At 38.9% G+C, this 24020-nt stretch overlaps 1 long non-coding RNA gene across 3 annotated transcripts in view; it reads left to right on the plus strand.

Moving 5' to 3' along the window:
* The window catches only part of LOC112823671 (uncharacterized), a 123947-nt gene that overhangs the window by 88551 nt on the left and 11376 nt on the right, over positions 1-24020 (plus strand). For 2 of the 3 annotated variants that reach the window (XR_012378252.1, XR_003208090.2), the window contains one exon: positions 10733-10944. This is a non-coding gene — a long non-coding RNA (uncharacterized lncRNA). Of the gene's footprint in view, positions 1-10732; positions 10945-18258; positions 18382-24020 lie in introns of those variants that run through there. The other variant, XR_012378253.1, reaches the window with a different exon arrangement.

Genomic DNA, 24020 nt, shown 5'->3' on the forward strand with positions numbered 1-24020 from the left:
TCTCCTGTTGAGTTCGTTAGGTGTTCAGAATGGTTTGATCCCTATTCAGCTGTATTCCTGAGACCAGAGGAAATCCAGGTCTCCTACTCCTCTGCCATCTTGCTCCTTGCATGTACTATTTTTTTATGTCTTCTCTTTCTCAGTGAAAACCAAACTTCTGGCTGTTTTCTAAACAATGTAATTTCAGACCTTCTTGCATTTGCTTATTTCTTCTACCAGCAACGCCAGCTCTACCTTCTAGTTGCGGATCAAAACCCTAGGCAGCCTTTAACTCTTAGCTCAGAATGCCACCTCCTCTGGGAAGCTCTCCTCCACTCCAGTCAGAGACCTATTCCTATGATACGGCTGTCACAGTTTGCTAGGATTCCAAATACAGAACACCGTCAACTGATTTGCATTGTGGTAATTTAGGCATATGTCTTTTCCCTCCTTCTAGATGTAGGTTCCTTAAGAGCAAGGATTGTGGTCCACAAGCATGGAGCTTTGCATAGTGTTAAAGTCCAAAAAGCCCAGTTGGAAAGCAATGAGATGTGCAAACTGATGTTGGGCAGAAACAGAGCAGAAGGAACTGTGTTGGGGGAGATAACCCAGCAGACCTGAAAAGGCCGATTTCTAGGAATTCAGGTTGCATCGGGGTGCCTGCATGGTTATGAGAGTCTGTGGCATTGCAATTGTAATACGTAAGCCTGGTACTTCCTTGACATGGTGGCAAGAATGGAACCTCTTCACAGTAAAAACAGACATTCCAGCTGATGTCAACAAAGGATCTGGGACAAGCTGCTTTGGTGCAGCCTGTGCGCGGCTCGCTTCAAAATTCTAAAGGGGAGAATTGCTTAAGGGATAGTGTTCCTAGGAAAGTCAGGTAAGGCTTCCAGGACAGTGTCAGGCTGGCTGTTGGAGAACTCGTGAGAGCTTTCTGTCTGTCATTCAAAGTGCTGTTGGTGGTTTGGCAATGAATTATGTGGAAGTAATTAGCCTTGACTGTCATGAGTCCTCAAGAGGAAGTGACACCAAGCCTTGATAAAACTGAACAGTCGTCAGAACTTCTTATGGCTGTGACAGATATGTAGATCAGGTAGCTAAATTTCCAGTATGAAACTAGGTCAAACCCATCTACTGAGGCATGCAGTTTATTTCAATTAGGACTAGATTTCCAGAATAGGCCAGTACCTTATGGCATGTGGCAAAAAGTGGGTGCCTGCTTACCAAAGCTCAAGAGGGTATTTTAAAGCAAAAGGAAAAGTTCAGATGGGCATTGGTGGAAAAGTTTGGAGGATGAAAGGTTGGCAGTGGTAGAGTGAACAGAATGAAAGGCAGCCAGGAGTCATATTTATGACTCTTTTTCCACATGAGAATAGAAGCCTGACTTTGGATTGCTCTGAAATAAGTCAGAGCAATTGGAACACATGCCTCCAACAATCTACAGATTGAAAGGGACTCTGAGAATTTCCACCCTTCCCTAGCAAAGTAGGATCCTGTCCCTCCACTGAGCTGCAGCTGGACAAAGCCAGGACTAGGGTTACTTAGGGCACTTCCAAAAATCATCGAAGAGGAAAGAAATTCAATCTTTGCTTCCAGAGATAGGATTTCACTTGGCAGCTCAAGCAGCATCTGGGAGGTCATGAAGAAATGCCTGGAGCTGATGAGGATATCTAACAAAAGTTGTAGTTGATAGCAATGGATTATGAATCAGAAAGAGCCAGCAAAAAGAAGCAGAAATATGGGAAGCTCTCAGGGCCATTTTCTTTTCTCTTTCTCCCTCTATCTCCCCTCTCCCTCTCCTCCTTCTTCATCTCTCTTTTTCTTTCTCTCTCTGTCTCTGTCCCTCTTTGTCTCTGTCTCTCTCTCTCTCTGTCTCTCCTCCCCACAAGGTCCTCCCTAATGAGACACCCAAGAGCGTGCCCTCTCCTGCCCAATGGCTCCTTAAAGCGCCCACTGGATTCCTGACTGGAACTCCAGAACCACCAGTCTGAACCCACCATAGAGGTAAATAGCTCCTTATATCTCGGTAGCCTCGGAGTAAAGCATTACACAATTAATACTGAAGGAGACCTTGAATCACTGAGATAAATCATGTTTGCTTTTCCTGTAAATAGATAAACTAGTCATGTTTAAAGGCATACAAGTATATTTTTCACATTAGATTTGACTGTGTTTTTATAATGCCATTTTTGAAAGCTAACATATACACATGGTTCAAAATTTGCATTCCTGTCCCCAGCCACGAAGCAAACAATGATGATAATTTCTTGTATATGCTTCCAGAAATTATTTATGCACTCACAATGACATATGTAGGCATCTCATGTGCCTGCATAATTAATGTTAACACCTGTAATATATTATTAACACTAATAATACAGTACTGAAAATATGCAGGAAAATGCTAAACATTTTCATCATTCTAGTGCATAAATTATATTGTCATGTCAACCCCCAACTTCCCAAATCATATATAAACCACAGTAGAATGTTAACATATGTAGCAAACTATCATATAAAAATATAAATTGCTTAAAACATTGCTTCCTAATCATCAATTAATAGAACTATCAATAAACTTTTGCTTTGTATCGATGAATAGGGCATCCTCAGGCACCAACCTCAGGGAAGCAGCTGAGCTTTGTTAACACTTGTGAGCTCCCCAAAAAGTGTACATTTGATTCTTAATCTACCAATTGTGTCTGGACTATTATGTGAGGTTTTCCCAAGCATCATTTTGTTCAAAATGTTGTATTAAATTTAGTGGACGTAAACAATTTTTTCTCTATTAAAAAACAGCTAAAAGGTGTTGAATTGAGATAGATACTTTTTAATAAGATGCCTAAAATCAGGATGTGTTCTATCAAAAAACAAAAACAACCACCATGAACTAGGAAGACTTTGCCTGCCTTTTTCTATCCTTCACAAATAGGTGTTCTATATATTCTATTTTTACACTATTATTTTCACTTATATTTATACATACAAAGTTTTAGATTAAAATAAAAAATGGCAAAAGGGATTAATATTAAAATATTAACAATAGTTGTCTCTGGGTAGTTGGATTAAAGGTGATTATGCTCTTTTTATCTAAATTTGCTAGATTCTCTACAGCTTGCATCAAGAAAAATAGATTTTTAAGAATATAATTTTTTTTTAAAGATTTTATTTACTTATTTGACAGAGAGACACAGCAAGAGAGGGAACACAAGCAGGGGGAGTGGGAGAGGGAGAAGCAGGCCTCCCGCCGAGCAGGGAGCCTGATGCGCGGCTCGATCCCAGGACCCTGGGATCATGACCTGAGCCGAAGGCAGACACTTAACGACTCAGCTACCCAGATGCTCTGAATACAATATTTTTAAAAAGGAACTAGTTCAGGGTGCCTGGGTGGCTCAGTTGGTTAAGCAACTGCCTTTGGGTCAGGTCATGATCCTGGAGTCCCTGGATCGAGTCCCTGGATCAAGTCCCACATCGGGCTCCCTGCTCAGCAGGGAGTCTGCTTCTCTCTCTGACCCTCCCTCCTCTCATGTGCTCTTTCTCTCATTCTCTCTCTCAAATAAATAAATAAAATCTTTAAAAAAATAAATAAAAATAAAAATAAAAGAACTAGTTCAATTATTTTTTTTAAATGATTATGTGACCTCACTCCTCAAATAAACCAGGTAACTAAGTCACTATATTTTTGAAAAGATAAACTTAATACATAAATCCAGTTCAGGCTGTTCTTAGTTTATGATTAGTAACAGATCATGTTTCTACATATACAGGGTCTCCCAATCAATCATTTGTACTTTTAGTTGGAATATATTATTGATAATTACTGTGATAACTATAATAATGTGAGCCTCAGGGTGCTTACTTCATCATGTATTCAACCGTGAAAAGGCAAATAATATCCTGAAAAAATAATTTCACATTTTAACTTCTAGCCACTTAAAATAATTTTCCCTATTTATTAAAGATCTAAAAGAAAGCTTTGTACACTAAGAAACTGACAAATTAATTTGCTGTTCTTTTTAAGGCACAATCTTGAGAGGATATTAAAGTAAGCAATATCACTAGAGGCAACAAAAAATTACTGTAGAGATCAATCTTGAGAATGGGGCCTATTTGAGGACCATCTGTCTATTTTGCTTAAGTTAGCCTTGGGAGAGAGGGGGGTTGAGCAAATCTGCAGTTCAGATCCACAAAAGAAATATTCAGCACAATGAAAACTTAAGTAAAACACTTTCCAAATCAACTAATGGGCATATAACATAAATCTGAACTCATGATCCAGAAAAACAGCTGAGGAATGGTTATAATACACCATCAATTACAGTTAAACAGTGACAAGGTCATATTTTAATTAGGACATAAACAAAACAGAATTTCAAATAATTCAGCAATGTTTTTGCCTTCATAATCAAATACAATTTTGCTGACAGTATAATTTCTAACATCCTTGCCCTAGAGTCAAGCGGATATAAAGATAAAGAAAATGCATTTCTTGATTAAAAAAAAGATTAGGAACTGAGAAAGAAACACATACTTCTTTTTCCATATTAGGGAAAATTTGCATTAAAAGACTGATTATGGATCAAGGGTCAAATGGCATACTAAATCTAGTCTCATCTAAAATCAGTTTGATCTTTCTTTATGCTGCTACTACATTCTCTGGCCCCTGCTTAGCAGAAGGGCCTTGCTAGCAGAAGGGAAAATGAGCTAGAAATTTCAGTCCCCAAATACCTGACCCAGCTGACCACTATCTGGATCAGCACATAAGTTTTTGCTGACACCACCCAGAAGACCAAGGTTAATTTCCTATAGACTGTAAGTGTATGAACAAAACCTAAAAATATCAGCAGATCAACCTGTCAGTCTAACAAGCTAAAGAAAGAAGAAAGGACAAGAAGAAGAAAAGAAAAAAAAAGTGGGGAATAATTAAGTGACGAGATCAAAGATCTAATAAAGCACCCCCAAAGTACAAACTGGCAGATGAGGGAGTGTGTGCTGTGCCACTCATGGGCGAGAGAAACTTCTACATCGTGCAAGTGCGAAGGCTTCAGTCATGCCACATTATTTCTCCACCTAGACAATGGGTCCAGGGAAATGAGACCAGATAGTCCAATCTGCCAGAAATGTGAGGTGAGTCTCACAGATGTAGGGTTGGAAGATAGATATGAAACATGCAGTGTGATCAATGTTAAAGGCAAGGAGAGTACAGGATACCACGAAACACATAGGAGAGGCAACCAATATTTTAGCTAAGACTGAAAGGATGGAAGAGGTTTGCCAGGCAAAGAGCAGGGAAGGGTGTTTCTGTCATAAAGAGGGAATGGATTCTACAAACGCCCAAAGGCAAGACAATTGTTAGAGAGGGGAATGCAGCACAGACTTGGAGGAGACTGGTGAAGAGCAATGAGGTAGGGTAGGGTACCGTCAGGATGCTAGTAGATCTTGTAGGTCACATCCGGGACAGAGGGGGCCAGTGAAAGTATAAGAAAATGACTTGAAAACAAAATCATTTACCAATGACTGGCACTCTGTGTAATTTTGCTTTTAGACTATAGGAATTGAGACAATTTAGGCTAGAGAATAATTAAGAATTTTCCAGGGCCCCAAGGATGTCGTGATGGCTTTTAATCCTCATTATACTTTAATGTAAATGAAGCCAGTATCTCCTACAAATGGTCTTTTAACTTCATCACCTAGTATATTTCTTATGATTTAGTTCTTTCTTATGAAAATAATGTATCTTTAAAAAATGTTCTGGTTCTTTGGATTACAAAAAATAAATGCTTATTATATTTTAGAAATGCTAGAAGTTTAACTCTCAAATTCATGAGAATTCCTAATATTTTGTAATTTCAAAAGTTTTTTAAAACATGCTCTCCAGACTTTTTTTGATCACTTATTTAATCAATAAAACATTTTGAGCATGTGCTTCATATATACAAAAATATATAAAATAAAAATATATGGATATGCATAATATATAATATACATAATACATGATTTCAAATACAAGTTGTATATTATATCTTATAAAATATATACATTATAAAGTATGTACAAAAATAGAAACTAAAAAGAATAAGCAAAAAAGAAAGAATAAAAGTAGAAATTCTAATAGAAGAAATAGAACCTTCCCAAGGGACGATCTTCTGGACCCACTCTGGAGACAACTGTTATAACCCACCCACATAAAATCTCCTAAGTGATTGCTGATATTTTTTTTATATAGACAATAAATTCTACAAATGGGACTATTTATTTCCTACTTGAATAGAGAGCATTCCTAATTCTTAGTTTACAGGCACACCTTCACAGAAAATTATTCATATGTTCTTACTATTTTGATTAAATAAAAATTCCAACCACAGGAGTCCCTGAGGTCACCATTTACTCTTGGATGAATTCAGCATGTTATGGTGACAAGGAATTTCAAACATGTACAGTTGTATGACCCTCTTGAAGCCTTATGTTTCCGACTGCAAGGAACAGAGAACAGGTGGCTTTTAGTTTAAAAAAAAATTAAACTTAAGGACCTCAATAGAAGAAAAACAAAGAAGATTAAAGGGGGGGAAAAGGGGAGTAAATCATTTAAATGCAGTAATCCATCATTTAAGCCTTCCAGAGGCTTCCCAGTTTAAAGGCGTAACTCAGTATTACCTTTTCTGAAGTGAGGACCTGCATTTGAACATACCACTGAATATTCTAGCATGGTGGCCAGACCACTGGTTCTCAGGTTGGCCTGGTTTGATCCAGCCCTGCCACTTACTGTGTGAAGTTAGGCAAGTTATTTAACCTTTCTAAGCCTTTGTGTTTTTGTATCTATAAAATGAATATGCGCGGCACCTACCTTCTAGGATTACTGGGTGGATTAAATGAAATAATATATGCAAGGTGTGTAGCACAGTGCCTAGGCTGTAGGAAGCACCCAATAAATACCAGCATAATTATTCAAAGAAACAGAAGTATATGCCAAACATAGCATCACCTTTTCTAACAAAGAGCCGAGAGTTAACATAAAATGTAAACATGGGGTTTTGTTTTGTTTTGTATTTTTGCTATTGTTCCTGCAGAATTTTCATCTCTCTTGATTATCACAGTGTCCTTTCAAATGTCTGTCTGAATCATTGGTATTTTGTTTAGATTAAAAGCTAGAGATAGGAGGCTGTCAAATGTGCTCTGCAAAGCAGCAGTGGGAGTCCCGAGGGCCAAGGGTACAGATGAGATAAAGGTAATTAAATCACAAGGGTCGTGACTTCCAGCCTGCAGTCTTAGATTCTGCTAGGCAGAGAGCCTGAGGTTGGAGGGGCCTTGCTAGCGGAAGGGAAAATGGGGTAGAAATTTCAGTTCCCAAATACCGGAGCTAGAAGCTGTGAGATGGTTGTTGGCAGAGAAATGAGAAACAGTGTCAAGGAGAAAGAGTGCTGGAAAAGTACAACACAGACTTTCCCAAATCTAATATTTACTTGCGTTTCTGACTGCAGACCACACATGGCTCTAGGGTCTTCATAGGCTATCTTTATCGACCGATTTTACAGATGAAACAGCCGAGGTTCAGAGATAATTCCTTGCCCAAGATCATACCAAGAAAGCAGAAATTGCATTTGGAGGTGGCATTTGTTGTTCGTAGTAATGGTTGTAGTAATCTGGGTCACAGGCATCCGAAAGACCAGGCGTGAAAGAGCTGAGCTAAGGAGAAACAGTCTGCTACCAGAGAGCGAATTTAGGAAGTTCCACTTGACTGATAAAACCGCATTTGCATGGACAAGTCATTGGAGTAAAGAGTGGAACCCTAAGAAATCTCATGTGGGTAAGTGGTCGCTACAGAAACTACTTGCTTGGTCCTTGACGGTTACGGGCTTAGCAGTTCTTATTTTTTGTCCAGGAATTAGGAATTGGCATCATTGTACAGAAAGGAATGCAGACTTGCCAGGCAGGGAAATGCTCCATGAACTCATATCCATGATAAAAAGAAACAGGTTCTGTAATTGCTACACATCTGTGAGAGAAAATTTTAAAATAGAGCTTTTTCTGAATAATTAATCTTATCTCTTGATTTAGGCCCTCATTTTTTAGTAATGAATATTTATATCTCATTACCATCTACTTTGCTTACTGACTGCAAATTTATAGTCACTTCGGGAGAGGAGCTGAGAGGCTGATGGTGAAAAAGCTGCAATACGCAGGCTGAAAACTTTTCAACTCAGCTACAATTAAAGCACCAAAGCACTTGAGCTCCCTGTTAGAAATATTTTCAGATTTTATAGTCTCTGAAACGAATGCTGCTTCCATGATGCTCGTGGAGATAGATTGAGCATTACGATGCACTGTGAAGATTGTTTTTCTCCTCCTGAGATTGGGCCTGCAATTAGTAAATACTAGCAAGAGGTTAGTGGAATTTAGGCCTTTTGAATGTGGCCCATGGAGTACAGGAACCCCAGGAATCAATGACTAAAAAGTGTAGATTTAGTTTTTACTATAATTTTTTTTTAATAAGCCAGACACGAAACGACAAATGTATGATTCCACTTACATGGTGTATGTAGGATAGGCAAACTTAGAGAGCAAGTAGGATGGTGGTGATCAAAGTCTGCAGGAGAGAGAGGAATGGAAAGTTATTGTTTAATGGGTACAGTTTCAGTTTGGGAAGATTAAAAAGGTTTTTTTTTTTTTTTTAAAGATTTTATTTATTTGACAGAGAGAGAGACACAGTGAGAGAGAGAACACAAGCAGGGGGAGGGGGAGAGGGAGAAGCAGGCTTCCCGCGGAGCAGGGAGCCCGATGTGGGGCTCGATCCCAGGACCTCGGGACTATGACCTGAGCCAGGACTCTGGTACCATGACCCAAGCCAAAGGCAGATGCTTAATAACTGAGTCACCCTGGCGCCCCTAAAAAGGTTTTCAAGATAGATGGTGATAATGTTTGCCCAACAATGTGACTGTATTTACTGCCACTTAACTGCATGACTAGAAAGTGGTTAAAGTGGCACATTTCATGTTATGCATCTTTTACCACAATAAAAAAAATCCTTAAGCCGCAACAATAACGTCAATAATACCAACTAGTTTTGACTGTTGTGCTGGGAAAGTGCTAAATGGTTTTAATGTGCATTCTCTCATTTAACCCCTAAGGTAAGTACCAAAGAAAATGAGATACAAAAGTTTAAGTCATCTGTTTCAGCTTCACACAGAGAGCAAATGTTAGAGCAGGGTTGGAACCTAGGTCTATTTACAAAGCCCATGCTATACCTGTATCATTATAAATATATTAATATTTATATATAATATATAAAGTATATATTTAGGACTTGAAAGTCCTTTTTAAAGTTTGCACAAGATTTTCATATTTTATATTTTCACATCAAACCAAAGGCAAGATTTAAATAAAAACAAACGCTGAGGCTCAATGTTCTAATGCCAACAGTGGCTTTATTGTCAGCTAATGCTTTTTTAACTCTCCATCTACAGAACCTCAAACACAAGGCAAAGGAGGGGCGCCTGGGTGACTCAGTCGTTAAGCACCTGCCTTCGGCTCAGGTCATGGTCCCAGGGTCCTGGGATCAAGCCCAGCATCGGGCTCCGTGGGAAGCCTGCTTCTCCCTCCCCCACTCTCCCTGCCTCTCCCTCCCTGACTCCCCCTGCTTCTTCCTCCCCCCCCCCCCCTGCTTGTGCTCCCTCTCTCCCTGTGTCTCTCTCTGTCAAATGAATAAATAAAATCTTAAAAAAAAAAAAACACAAGGCAAAGGCGATCCTGGGGCTAGCATCCTTCTCTCACACTGTAATTTTGGCAGTAAGATAGAAGAGGGGGGAGAATGAACTTGCTCCCTTTCCCATCTGCCCCCTCCTGTTGTTTCATTTGATGGTCTTCATAGGATTTCTACCATGGACTTCTGTTACTTTGTGTTGTTTCTGCCCCCATTCCATACCCTACTTTCAAAACTGTCCCTGCCTCTCCCCTGGGTGGTCCATCAGGGGCTCCACCAGCTCTAGACTCACAAGGGTGGGCAAGTGACCCCAGCAGGGACAGAGTCATTTCAGAGGAGTGAATGTTGACTTTGCTGTTACTTAGGGAAAGCCTGCCTGAAGATGGGTACCTAGAAAACCAGAGCCAAGAAATGGAGGGTCCTGTTGACATTGTTTTAAAATGTTTGGCCTTTGTTCTGGGAATGGCTGACACACAATGGGCATTCAGTTATATTTTCCTTGAAATAACACATCGTCTGACCAGTTTATGAAAACACCAAGATTTCGAGTGCTGAAATGTGGCCTGAGCACAGTGTCTTTCCATTCTGTATATCCAGTTCATTCATTCAGTGAATATTTACTGTGTAGCAGGTGAGACAGGAACCTGAACAGGTGACTGTCATAGTCTGTGGTTGAATGTAGCATCAGAAACAGAGTATTATGGGAGCACAAAGGAAGCACTTCTACCTCTGTGGGAAGAGTATTTCAGGCTGAGATTGAAAGGGGGCTATGTTGGGTAGGTTCCGGAACATCAGGGCAGCCAGTGTGGCCTTTGTCAGCCTTTGCCACCAGCCTTTCTCCTCCTGTGAAATTGGTTATCCCAGTAATGTGATGAGGCTCTTTAGCTTATCTTTATCCTTTCTTTCTTGGAGAGAAGGTCTCTTTCACCCCTAAAGTTATGAGTAGATGTCTCCTAATTCAAAACTTCTAGTTCTAATCTTTCTACATGATCCCAGGTGAATATTTTCTATTGCTTTCATGAAATTGCCACTTGAATCTCCTGGTTCCTTCAGATCTACAGGTACTCTGAAGAATTCATCGTCGTCTCCACCTCAAACACAGCCAACCAGCTCCTGTTCCTGGTGATACTTCCCATTGCCATTGAGTTAGTGAGGCTTACAACTTCAAAAGCCACTTTTGCTCCCTCCTCCCTGGTATTTTACATGGAATCAGTCATCCAGACCAGATGCAAATGGTCAAAGCTCCGAAGATGGACCCCACCAAGGTACTAAACAGGACTGGACATGTTGTAAGTGGGCAATCATTCTCTGGCTTTTTGCAATCAAGAAGAAATGATTTTTTTTCCCTCTTTGACTCATCTGCAACATGTTTATCTTTACCTGAAAACTTCTATTGAGGTAAAATCTGGAAGACCACAAAACACACTTCCAGATGAGCTTCCATGATTAATGGATTGTGAACAAATCGCTTTAAACGCAGTGAACACATATGAGTGCAAGTGTTTGTCTCCACTCTGATTTAAGCCAGCTGGGATTACCAGTTGGGTTCATTCTGAGCTGTTTCTGAGGTGCCCAGGGACTCTCAACTATTTTGTCTTTATTTCATTCTGGTACTGAAGTGATGTGAAGTCTCCAAAGTCACTTTAGTGCTACACAAGGGCTGCTATGCAAGAGCATACCCATTTTCTCCATCACATATTTTTTTAAACCTGCAGACCACCCTTCTTCAGAAAGCATTCCCTTATTAACCTTATGCACTCTTATGTGCTTTGTGGTACCTCAACATTCAAGGTGTCATATTTGCCAATTCGATTCAATTGGGAAGCAGGCAGCCCAAATAAAGTCAAAAATGAATTATCAATAATTAAATAAAGGCAGTTTTAATGATGTTAAGACTTCACGGTAACTCTAGTCAGGGCCAATGTTGTCTAAAGTACAGGGAAAAACAATTAATATGAATTGTAACAAAATATCAATGGAAGAAATGATTAGTCTTTGTTCTCAAACCTTTTTTCATTTGTAATAGTTGAATAAGAAGCAAGGTAAAGTAGAATTATGTAAGGTATACATGTTATTTCTTGTCAAGAGATAGCTGAATCTGAACATTTATTTTAAAGTCAGTTACAAGTTAGGAAACACAATTCATATATTTATCTAAATGTGTACTTTGTTCTAGGGCGATGTGCTTGTCAAATATTTTCACACTATGGCATATCTAGAAAACAATCATCTTTGTGTAGCACACTGGTCTAAGTGGATGAAGCTGCTCACAACCATGGAACAGACTGGAGAGGGGCTACAGGTCCTGTCTGGCAACCCCACGGGCTGAGAGGATCCATATCTGAGCACACTTATAACACATACATGATTGAGTCTAGTCTAGAAAATAAGAAGGCAATATAGTGTATTGTCGGTCCTAATCTCAGCTCTGGAATCAAACTGTGTTCTCAAGCACTTCCTAGCCCTGAGAGCTCTGTGATTTTCAGTTTCCTTATCTGTAAAGGGGCTAATGAATTCTACCTCACAGGTTTCGATTATCCCTGTAAAGTGCTTAGAATTGTGCCTGACACTCAGTAGGTGCTCAAAAACTGTTAGCTGTTACTTTGTACTCAAACCCTGGGACTATCCAAACAGGAGGAAGCCAGATGGTACTGAATAAAACACAGGAACTTCCCAGGAGATGGGTGGGTCACTAGAGAAAAGGCTATATTGTTACTATGGAAATGTGCCTGCAGTATCACAGCTAAACTAGATTGTGGCATACATTTTCCCAAAGAATAATTCCAGATACAGACTAGAATTCAATGCGCAAACAGGATTTAATTTACAGGATTTACAGCACAGATCCCTACTTCAGAAATGAATCTATTCACTACATAAAAGTAAATATCATTTAAATTATTTATTTTGGCCATAACAGTATTTTCTTATTAAGAATCTAAGATAATTTGGGCTTTGCAATATAATAATGTGAAAAATTTATAAGTTTGAATGTGAATTTAATGAAGTCGAGAAGTAAATTTACTTACCTTGAAAAGGATTGTAATATATGAATTAAACAGATACTTGTCAGTATAATCCTTAAAGAGGATTTAGTTCTCAGACTTTCCATCTCTACCTTATTCATATAATTAGCATCTCATTTAGTCAATTCATATGTTCTGTGGGTGAAGGGCAAATTTAGTTCGTACTTTATGTTCCCTAAAATTAGAACATATAATCCATATCTGAAATCTGTTGAGAATTTATTTTGAGTTCTCTGTATTTTCTCTATGAAGAATTTGCTATAAAGAAATCTTTTTACAAAATTACATAATAATTCTACTGTGGGATAATCAAAATCCCAAGAAGCACAAAAAAGAAAATCCAAGATAAACAAATATTCAACATTAATTTATTATTATTATATATATTATATATTATATTATTCAACATTAATTTATAATTATAATATCTATAATTTATAGGGTCAAAATACTGGGATACATTTGTCATTTTGAGTGACAGTAATAAGTACATGACTCTGAGGAGCTATCACATGACATGTTAAATAGAAATTGTTCAAATGTGCTCTGAGTCACTACGTTTCAGTGACTTTTTTTTTTGATGTGCTAATATTGGCTGCATTGTCAATATACCTGCCCAGTTACGTGGATAATGATGACTAATATTCTGCTCATATCTGCCACACTTTTACCTGGAAACAAAATGTTTTGTCATAATTTTAATCACAACTTAAAGACAGCAAGCCATAGTAATCATGAAATGTATTTTTAAGTTTAGGAAAATAAAGAATTTACTTTTTTTTAATTTTATTTATTTGAGAGAGAGAGAGACAGAGATAGTGAGAAAGAGAGCAAAGTGGGGAGGAGAGGGAGAAGCAGTCTCCCCGCCGAGCAGGGAGCCCGATGCGGGACTCGATCCCCGGACCCTGGGATCATGACCTGAGCCGAAGGCAGACCCTTAACCGACTGAGTCATCCAGGCACCCAATAAAGAATTTACTTTTAACTGAGTAATGTTAAGCCATTCATATAATTTTCTTCCTCCCCTGATTAATATACATATCAAAAAGTTTTAAAACTGGAAAGAAAATAAGAACGCTTTTAGAATGAAGCATATGAACTATAATGACAAAAGCTCAATGAAGAACATTATTTGCCTTTCACTAATTTCTATTATCAGAGGGAAAATAGTAAATTTAGTAGCTATTTTATTTCAAATATAGGCAGATATTTCAATCATTAACATAATCTATGTGTCATTTACCATCCTCAGAAATCATTTAGCTAATTGTAATACTTTTGATTGTTTAGAACCCATTTAGTTAATATGGATTCTGGTTCCACAAAGAATGCTGCAGTTTTATTTTTTTTTCCTATGTTTTCTTTTTTTTAATTTTATTTTATTATGTTATGCTAGTCACCATACATTACCTCAATAGTTTTTGATGTAGTGTTCCATGATTCATTGGGTATAACACCCAGTGCTCCATTCAATACGTGCCCTCCTTAATACCCATCACCAGGCTAACCCATCCCCCCAACCCCCTCCCCTCTAGAACCCTCAGTTTGTTTCTCAGAGTCCATTGTCTCTCGTGGTTCATCTCCCTCTCCGATTACCCCCCTTCATTTTTCCCTTCCTACTATCTTTTTTTTTTTAACATATAATGTATTATTTGTTTCAGAGGTACAGGTCTGTGATTCAACAGTCTTACACAATTCACAGCGCTCACCATAGTACACACCCTCCCCAATGTGCATCCTCCAGCCACCCCATCCCTCCCACCCCCCAGCACTCCAGCAACACTCAGTTTGTTTCCTGAGATTAAGAAATCCTCATGTCAGTGAGATCATATGATACTTGTCTTTCTCTGATTGACTTATTTCACTTAGCATAACACCCTCTAGTTCTATCCACATCATTGCAAATGGCAAGATTTCAGGGTTTTTGATGGCTGCATAATATTCCATTGTGTATATATACCACATCTTCTTTATCCACTCATCTGTTGATAGACATCTTGGCTCCTTCCATAGTTTGGCTGTTGTGGACATTGCTGCTATAAACATTGGGGTGCACGTACCCCTTCGGATTACTACATTTGTATCTTTGGAGTAAATGCCCAGTAGTGCAATTGCTGGGTCGTAGGATAGCTCTATTTCCTTTTTTTTCTTTTTTTTTTTAAGAATTTATTCATTTATTAGAGAGAGAGAGAGAATGAGAGATAGAGAGCACGAGAGGGAAGAGGGTCAGAGGGAGAAGCAGACTCCCCGCTGAGCAGGGAGCCTGATGCGGGACTCGATCCCGGGACTCCAGGATCATGACCCGAGCCGAAGGCAGTCGCCCAACCAACTGAGCCACCCAGGCGCCCGGGTAGCTCTATTTTCAACTTTTTGAGGAATCCCCATACTGTTTTCCAAAGTGGCTGCACCAGCTTGCATTCCCACCAACAGTGTAGGAGGGTTCCCTTTCTCCGCATCCCTGCCAACATCTGTCGTTTCCTAACTTAATTTTAGCCATTCTGACTGGTGTGAGATGGTATCTCGTTGAGGTTTTGATTTGGATTTTCCTGATGCCAAGTGATATTGAGCACTTTTTCATGTGTCTGTTGGCCATTTGGATATCTTTTTTGGAAAAATGCCTGTTCGTGTCTTCTGTCCATTTCTGGAATGGATTATTTGTTCATTGGGTGTTGAGCTTGATAAGTTCTTTATAGATTTTGGATACTAGCCTTTTATCTGATATGTCATTTGCAAATATCTCCCATTCTTTCAGTTGTCTTTGGGTTTTGTTGACTGTTTCCTTTGCTGTGCAAAAGCTTTTTATCTTGATGAAGTCCCAGTAGTTCATTTTTGCCCTTGCTTCCCTTGCCTTTGGTGATGTTTCTAGGAAGAAGTTGCTGTGGCTGAGGTTGAAGAGGTTGCTGCCTGTGTTCTCCTCTAGGATTTTGATGAATTCCTGTCTCACATTTAGGCCTTTCATCCATTTTGAGTCTATTTTTATGTGTGGTGTAAGGAAATGGTCCAGTCTCATGCTTCTGCGTGTGGCTGTCCAATTTTCCCAACACCATTTGTTGAAGAGAATGTCTTTTTCCATTGGACATTCTTTCCTGCTTTGTTGAAGATGAGTTGACCATAGAGTTGAGGGTCCATTTCTGGGCTCTTTATTCTGTTCTATTGATCTATGTGTCTGTTTTTGTGCCTGTACAATACTGTCTTGATGATGACAGCTTTGTAATAGAGCTTAAAGTCTGGAATTATGATGCCACCGGCTTTGCTTTTCTTTTTCAACATTCCTCTGGCTATTCGGGGTCTCTTCTGGTTCCATACAAATTTTAGGATTATGTGTTCCATTTCTTTGAAAAAAGTGGATGGTATTTTGATAGGGATTGCATTAAATGTGTAGATTGCTCTAGGTAGCATTGACATCTTCACAATATTTGTTCTTCCAATCCATGAGCATGGAACGTTTTTCCATTTCTTTGTGTCTTCTTCAATTTCTTTCATGAGTATTCTATAGTTTTCTGAGTACAGATTCTTTGCCTCTTTGGTTAGATTTATTCCTAGGTATCTTATGGTTTTGGGTGCAATTGTAAATGGGATCGACTCCTTAATTTCTCTTTCTTCTGTCTTGTTATTGGTGTATAGGAATGCCAGTGATTTCTGTGCATTGATTTTATATCCTGCCACTTTACCAAATTCCTGTATGAGTTCTAGCATAGAACTCATATGGGTTCTATGGGGTGGAGTCTTTTGGGTTTTTCACATAAAGTATCATATCATCTGCGAAGAGTGAGAGTTGGACTTCTAGTTTGCTGATTTGGATGCCTTTTATTTCTTTTTGTTGTCTGATTGCTGTGGCTAGGACTTCAATACTATGTTGAATAGCAGTGGTGATAGTGGACATCTCTGGTGTGTTCCTGACCTTAGGGGAAAAGCTCTGTTTTTCCCCATTGAGAATGATATTCACTGTTGGTGTTCCATAGATGGCTTTTATGATATTGAGGTATGTACCCTCTATCCCTACACTCTGAAGGGTTTTAATCAGAAAGGATGCTGTACTTTGTCAAATGCTTTTTCTGCATCTATTGAGAGGATCATATGGTTCTTATTCTTTCTTTTATTAATGTATTGTATCACATTGACTGATTTGCGGATGTTGAACCAACCTTGAATGCTGCAGTTTTAAAACCCTGTTTTGGGAGAATGATAACTTCAGGACAGTTGACATTTTCTCATTTAAAAAAATCTTAATCTATAGATCTAAAATAAAGTACCTCTTTTTAAAAAATAAGCTTTATAAGTTGGTTTTACTGTAGGATGCCTCAGATATCATGAAACTTAGGAAATACACCAAGATGTTCATATATTTTACTTTATAAATTTTATTAGATATTGATAGTCATGATTTCAGGGCTTTGGAAACAATCAAAAGGAAAATATTTTTAAAATTACAGATAATGTAGAAATAACTTACGTATGATTTTCAGTAGCAGTAACACCAATTTGGATGGGTTGGTATGGCACTATAGGGCACAGGAGATGAAATGGAGTATTGAAATAATTCTGATGGCAGAATATTTGGTTGCTACCTTAGGGGAGCATCATTTTAATCGTGGACAAATGAATTTTTGGTGTTACAAATAATGCATATGTTATTAAAAAACAAACTAGGAAATAAATGTTTGAGTCTTAGCCCTGCCATTTACTCATTCTATGACTTTGGGCAAATTACTTTAACCTTTCAATGCTTGGTTTGCTCATCTATAAAATGGAAATAAGAGTAGCACTTACTTCACAGAGCTGCTGTGGTTAGAGCAATTGACATACGTAAAATGCTTAGACCCTTGCAAAGCATGTAGCTGTTATTGTTTTTATGAAAGCATCCTTTTCCTACAATTTTGCATTCATTGGATGTTTTCTTTTTTGTGTTTTTTAAGCTTTGGTGGTTTAATAGTATCATCATCATCCTCTTCATTTACATTTCCTTAATTATCAGTAAGACTGAATTCTTTTCCGATTATTGGCAATCTGGATGAATCACCAGAGAATTACGCTGAGTGAAAAAAGCCAATTCCAAGAGATTACATACTATATAATTCCATGTATATTAGCATTTTGGTAATGACAAAGTTGTAGTAATGGAGACCAGATTAGTGCTGGCCAGGGCTAGGTACGGGGTAGGGGCAAGAGAGTAGGTGTTGCTATAAAAGGGCAAAATGAGAGGCCCTTGTGATATGACTAGTCTATCTCGACTGCATCAGTATGACTACCCTGGTTGTGACACTGTCCTATAGCTCTGTAAGGTGCCACCACTGGGAGAAATTGAGTGAAGGGAACATGTTTGCAGTAGTCCAGAAAAACAAAGACCCTCTGCTATAGCATAATTGTATTAAATTATAGTCCCTGGTTTTTATAGAACATATAAAAAGTAAAAAATTGACAAATGATTTAGAGCCAACATTTTTGGAATATTTATTAAATCCAGTAATGTAAGCAAGCCATATCCCATCTCTACAACGTTATGCTCATTTTTACTATTCAGTAAGTCAAAAAATATTTATCATGTGTCTACTAGGTGCTGGGCACTATTCCAGGTGCTGGCAAGGCAGTGATGAACAAGACAAATGCCTCTGAGAGAGTGAGGATGAAGAGAATAGTGCACAGTAGAAGGCATCTGTAAGACTCCATGATACATGTTATTTCCATGTACCTGCTTCAGCTGAGCCCTATTCAGGGTCCTTGTTCAACTCTGGGGAAAAGGAGAAAAGCAACTGTGCATCGACTGCTGATACTGCAGAGAGACTGGTCAGTTGGCCCCTCCTTTTGCTCTGTGCAATGGCAAATACCACTCAAGTAACTCAAAATACTCCAACTACTACTGATTTCACTATTAACATTTTTGGAGGGTTAGAGGACAAGAACTCTAGCTCGATTGTTTATAAATATGAGGACAGGGAACAGGAACCTGGGGAAAAGCCAGAGCCAAACTCCATTTGGTGAAGCGTCTCCCTAGTGAATGGCAGAGCTGACACAAGTCTTACTGTTAAACTGACAGATTAAGTAAAATTCTTTAAGTCTTTCAACATCAGCTTTCTCAAGACCTCTTGAGACAATCTTGAGTAGGGGTCAAACAAAATACACATCTTTTAGGACACTGGAACAGATTTCTTGGTCCCTATGAGTATTTGTGACATCTTCCTAGAAATCCCCTCACTGAAATGTCAAGATCACTGTCCCCTCCCTGCTTTTTTTCACGCCTAATGAATTGTTTTCCTGCCTACTTAGTTTTGTCTTTGCTTTCCTACTCACCTGTTACTGGGGTGCCCAAAAAGAACTACCACCTATCTTTATCTAAAGAATGTTGGCTATTTTTATCAAATTTGTGTAACAGCAAACACAAAATATATAAAATCTACACGTTTTATATCTTTCAGACACAGACCAGAATTAAACATTTTTAAATAAGAATGTTTTCTGAAAGAATACTTGAGTAGCCTTAAGCTAATTGTATTTAAGAAAACTCTGATTTACAATTCCCTTTGATGGTAACAATGATAGTGAACTGAATGAGAGTAGTCTTCCCCCTATTATATATGTCATAAAGCAACTAGTTACCTGTTTGTTAGCCCTAGGAAGCTTCTAATGAGCCCCAGGAGAGAAAGTAATTCCCAAAGTTCTTATGAGGAGTGAGCCTAATGCAAGTGCAAATTTAAAACCATATTTAGAGCTCATCCTGTTTTCAGCCACTATCACAATAGAGGGTGATGCTGGAAGCAGGAATGGTCAGCCCATTGTAGCCTGAGGGAAAATTACAATAGAGAAATATTTTCTGAGGCAAGTGCTCACAAATCCAGCGTGGTGGCAAGCCTTCCTCTTGGATAAGCAAGCAGAATCCTAGCTACATTCCATTTGAAAAGTCTGGGACAAATGAGTAATTATTTAAATTTGTTCCATCATAATTGGTCTCCTTAGCTGTATCTCTTCTAACTGAGCTGTAAATGGTGGAGGTCATCAGGGTTTAATTTAGGGACTTCTTTTAATGTCTACTTTCTCCTGGCAGGCAATCCCATCCATCTCAATGGTTCTATATGCTATTAATTCCTAAATTTACATCTCTATCCCAGACTTCTCCTCTAAAGTCTAGATCCATATAACCAACTCCCTACTAATAATACCAGGCTTCTCAATTATAACATATGAAAGAGAACTCTTGAATTTCTTCCCAAATGTATTATCCCCTCCATCTTCCTTGCTGCACTGAGTGGCTAGCCTCCAGTCAGTTGCTAAAGCCAGAAACAAAAAATTATCTTTAATAACCCTTTTTCTTACCCCCCCCATATCCAATTTATTAATGAGTCTGGATAATTCTATCACTTAAATCTACCTTGACTCTCTCTTTGCTTACCATACCTCCTGGCCCACTCATTGTTAGCTGGACATCTGCAAATAGCCTTCCAATTTGTCTCCAGACTTTCCTTCTTGGCTTCTCTGAGTCCATTCTCCATATTCCACATTTACTTCTTGAAAGATGAGAATTTCAAATTTATACACAAGTTGCAGGAATAGTGCAAAGACCTTTATCTTCTGAACCCAGTTTCAGACATGAGGATCCATTCATTATCCCTGAATTCTCTAGTGAGCATTTCCTCTCATGCCATCAAGATGGTTATCACCATCTAATACAAAGAACCAGTTCAAGTTTTCCACTTATCTTAAAAATGTTCTTTGTAACAAATTCAATATAGGATCACACATGCATTTAGTTATCTCTTTAGATTCCTTCAATGTGGAACAGGTTTTCAGTCTTTTTTTTTTTTTTTTTAATCATAATCTTGACAGTTTTCGGGACTACAGGCCAGTTGTGTTTACAAGGTACCTCAGTTGGGTTTGTCTGGTGTTTCCTCATGAAGAGATTCAGATCACGCATTTTTGGCAGAAATATCACAGAAGTTTTTTTTTCCCCCTCATTGCATCATAGCAGATTGGATCAGTTCAGGTCTTCCAAGAAACAGATGCAAGTTGAGTTAAACACAAGAGACTTACTGAGGGAAATGCCTGTGAAGAATAAAGGGGAAGAAGCAGGAGTTGGCATAGAGGGCCTTTTGACTAAGACTTGGGACTAACACCTGTGAAAGGAGCAAAGGATGGACCTCAGATTGCAGGTCAGTCCTGGGAAAACCTCAGCCCAATTGATGGGATGTCCCTAAGGAAATGTTTCCTGTTAGAGGAATCCCACAGCACCAGGAATGGACTTTGCCCAGTGACTGGCTGGGAGCAGCCTAGGAGAGTGGATGTCAGCATTCATGGACACGCATCTAGTTCTTTTCTCTGGTGTGGATCTGCCATAATTTGTGCAGCCATTCCCCTACAAGCTGTGTTCACTTTGTTTCCAGTTGTTTGACACTAAGAACAATGCTGCAATTAATACAAGACATCAGAAATGCCAGGCGTGGAATGTGAAGCAGGCAGGCTGTGGATTCTTTGGAGGAAGTTTGCAGGAAACTTCTTTATGTATGGTCTTCCTGAATTCTCTCCTTCTCTGGCAGCAGGAAACAGGCCACTCAGCTGCTCTCAGCCTACTGAGGCCAGGGAGAACTGACATATTTTGGTGGGGCCCATATCAAACTTCCACTGAGAAGCCCAAGAATTTCAAAATAAAAGTCTCCCCAAGATCTCCAGCTCTCCAGTCTTTCCTCCCAGCAGAGAAAGCCCTGCTCTCCCGGAAACCAGAGAAAATCAGAGGCAGTCTTTCTCTGCTAAGACCCTCACAGAAAGCAAACCTCATCTGTGCCCAGCAGTCCGTAGATCCTAGCAGCCAAGCGGAGGAAAGACAATCTCAGGTTCCATGTTCCCAGAATCTGTTCCAAGTCCATCTAATAATGTAATGCACTCCTTTGAAAACTACCTAGAATGTGGATTCCATGCAAAGCTGTTCTTTTGTAAATTTAAAGTATGTGATGACACAAAACCAGTTAATTAACTTAAAATTGGACTAATGAACTGAAAAAACTTAATGGAAAACCACTCAGTTCCCTGCCCTCCTTGCTGAGGTCAACTTAGTGCAAGACTGGGAGAGATAATGAGTATGAAACAGGCCATGCTTCAAAACATTTCTACTGAAAAGCGCTTTGTAACTAGTAAGGACAGAATCAAAGAATTCCCTCTTAGCTGCTTCTACTGTATGGTGGTCATAAATTTTATGCATCCTAGGATAAACACACTTAACATTAAAACATACCACTCTAGGGATGGGGCGCCTAGGTGGTGCAGTTAAGCGTCCAACTCTTGGTTTCGGCTAAGGTCATGATCTTAGGGGTCCTGGGATCAAGCCTGGCGTGGGGCTCTCTGCTCAGCTTAGAATCTGCTTGTCCCTCTTCCTCTGCTCCTCCCCCCTGATCATGCGTGTGCTCTCTCTCTCTCTCGCCTCCATATATATCTCCATCTATCTCTATAGTGAATAAATAAAATCTTTAAAAAAAAAAACCCATACCACTCTAATTGTATACCTACTGTAAAAATTTTGTAATTTTCAAATTATTCTTTTTTGGTTCAGTGCATAGTCTACTCATTCTCTTCTATTTCACTTCTCTGCATATTTTGTGATTTTTAAGCCTTTCACTCAGCAGATTGCCCTACAGAGTATTAGTCATTTTTAAGACAGTATTATCAGTAATTATTGTTTAATCAAGTTTGTTGAAACATGGCAAAATAACTTACCATACATACATACACTATTTTAATACCACTGTGCATTTAATGCTATCCCTAAAAATGTTCAATACTGACCTCCTCATACAGTATACTACTACTACGTCTTCCCCACAATGAGTGCCGGCAGGCACCCTGAACCAAAGAGGGCATGGCAGAGAGTACTGTGCAATCTTGGGTAATGAACACTCGCACGGGCAGACACACTTATCCAGTCAGTGCTCCACTGTACCTCTCCAGTTGAAAGCAGTCTGTAACATGGGGCATCCCCCCTTTGGCCTAGTTTATGTTCTAGCAAGCGATTTTGATCAAAAATGGCCAAAAAAGACGTACATGACAGTGTGGTAACCGCTACAAACAAACAAGGACAAGTATTATTTTAGGTGCAGAGATGAAAGTGTTATGACAGCAGAGTACGCCTTCAAGGCAACAGTCAGTGGAAGGAGGGTAGAGGTCCATATGAAATCATTTTGGTTAAAGTCTTTCAACATTATGAAGGCATCGTAAACATTACTGCAGCCTGGGACAAATGACTAAAGATTTTTTGACAGGCAGGTGGCATTTCATGATTTAGGGGTATTAGAAAAAAAAAAATCAAAGAGCAAGTGGCAATGTTAAGACATCAGAATCATTTCTCCAGAGGGCCTCTGCTATAACTGTAACCATAATCATCACCCTCTTCTAGGGTCAGTCACCACCATTCCCTCTTAGAAGCATGTCCTCCCTTCCTCCTAAATTGCTCCCTCCCATGTCACATGTCTCTATAGCCATCAAATTATAGAGGGAAAGAAAGAGAAGAAAGAAGGAAAATAAAATATCACCTTTTATTTTCTCAGGCACACAAGTGATCTGGGATATCAATTATCAAGAGATTTTACTGATTCACCCTTCAAATTATCTATTTTAAATCTTCAGCTACCGTAGAAAATAGTTTGCAGCAATACTTAGCAATTCCAAAGTACCAAGTTATAATTTAGTTGTGAAATAGTTCATGTTCAATATGCAAAGTTATTAGAACTCCTGAGTTTCAAATATCCTGCGGAACAGGTAATTCCTCCCCCTTCTTTAAAGGCTTTTAAACTTAAAGAGATGTCCTTTAAAAAAAAAAATCCTAACTAGCTTATAACAGAAATCAGCAACGTCCAATCTAAACACCAGATAGTTTAATTTTGACCATTGTTCTGATAAGTGAGTGGCCTCGGAAACAAATTCCATCACTGAAGTCATCAACCTCGGTCAGTATGACTGTTCCTGAGGTCCTCCTAAACCTTTCTTTTTCTCTGTGAACGCCACTTGATTTTGAATAGCATGGATTTACCATGCATCTAAGGATGGACCTGGATCACCTTGGCACATACCTAGCCTCTTTCTCAAGCATTCTAAAGCTAGTCCCACAAATACTGACATAAGTAAGCCATAGCACCTTCCCCAAAAACAGTCCAAATCAGCATTGCACGTTAACACACACAAAAAGGCTGGGACATGCCGGTGGCTAGAGCACTGAGCTCAGTTACAGCAAGGATGTAAGTAAGAGTAACTACTGAACTTAGCCTCTCAAGGAAGGAAATGGTTTATAGTCAAATGTTTGACCCTATCAAAGGAAAGTCATCTTAGGTTTGCAGTTAGTTA

Source organism: Callorhinus ursinus, unplaced genomic scaffold (genome assembly GCF_003265705.2).
Source record: "Callorhinus ursinus isolate GAN/ISIS: 27379988/994484 unplaced genomic scaffold, GSC_fseal_2.0 scaffold5, whole genome shotgun sequence".
NCBI classification, from domain to species: domain Eukaryota; kingdom Metazoa; phylum Chordata; class Mammalia; order Carnivora; family Otariidae; genus Callorhinus; species Callorhinus ursinus.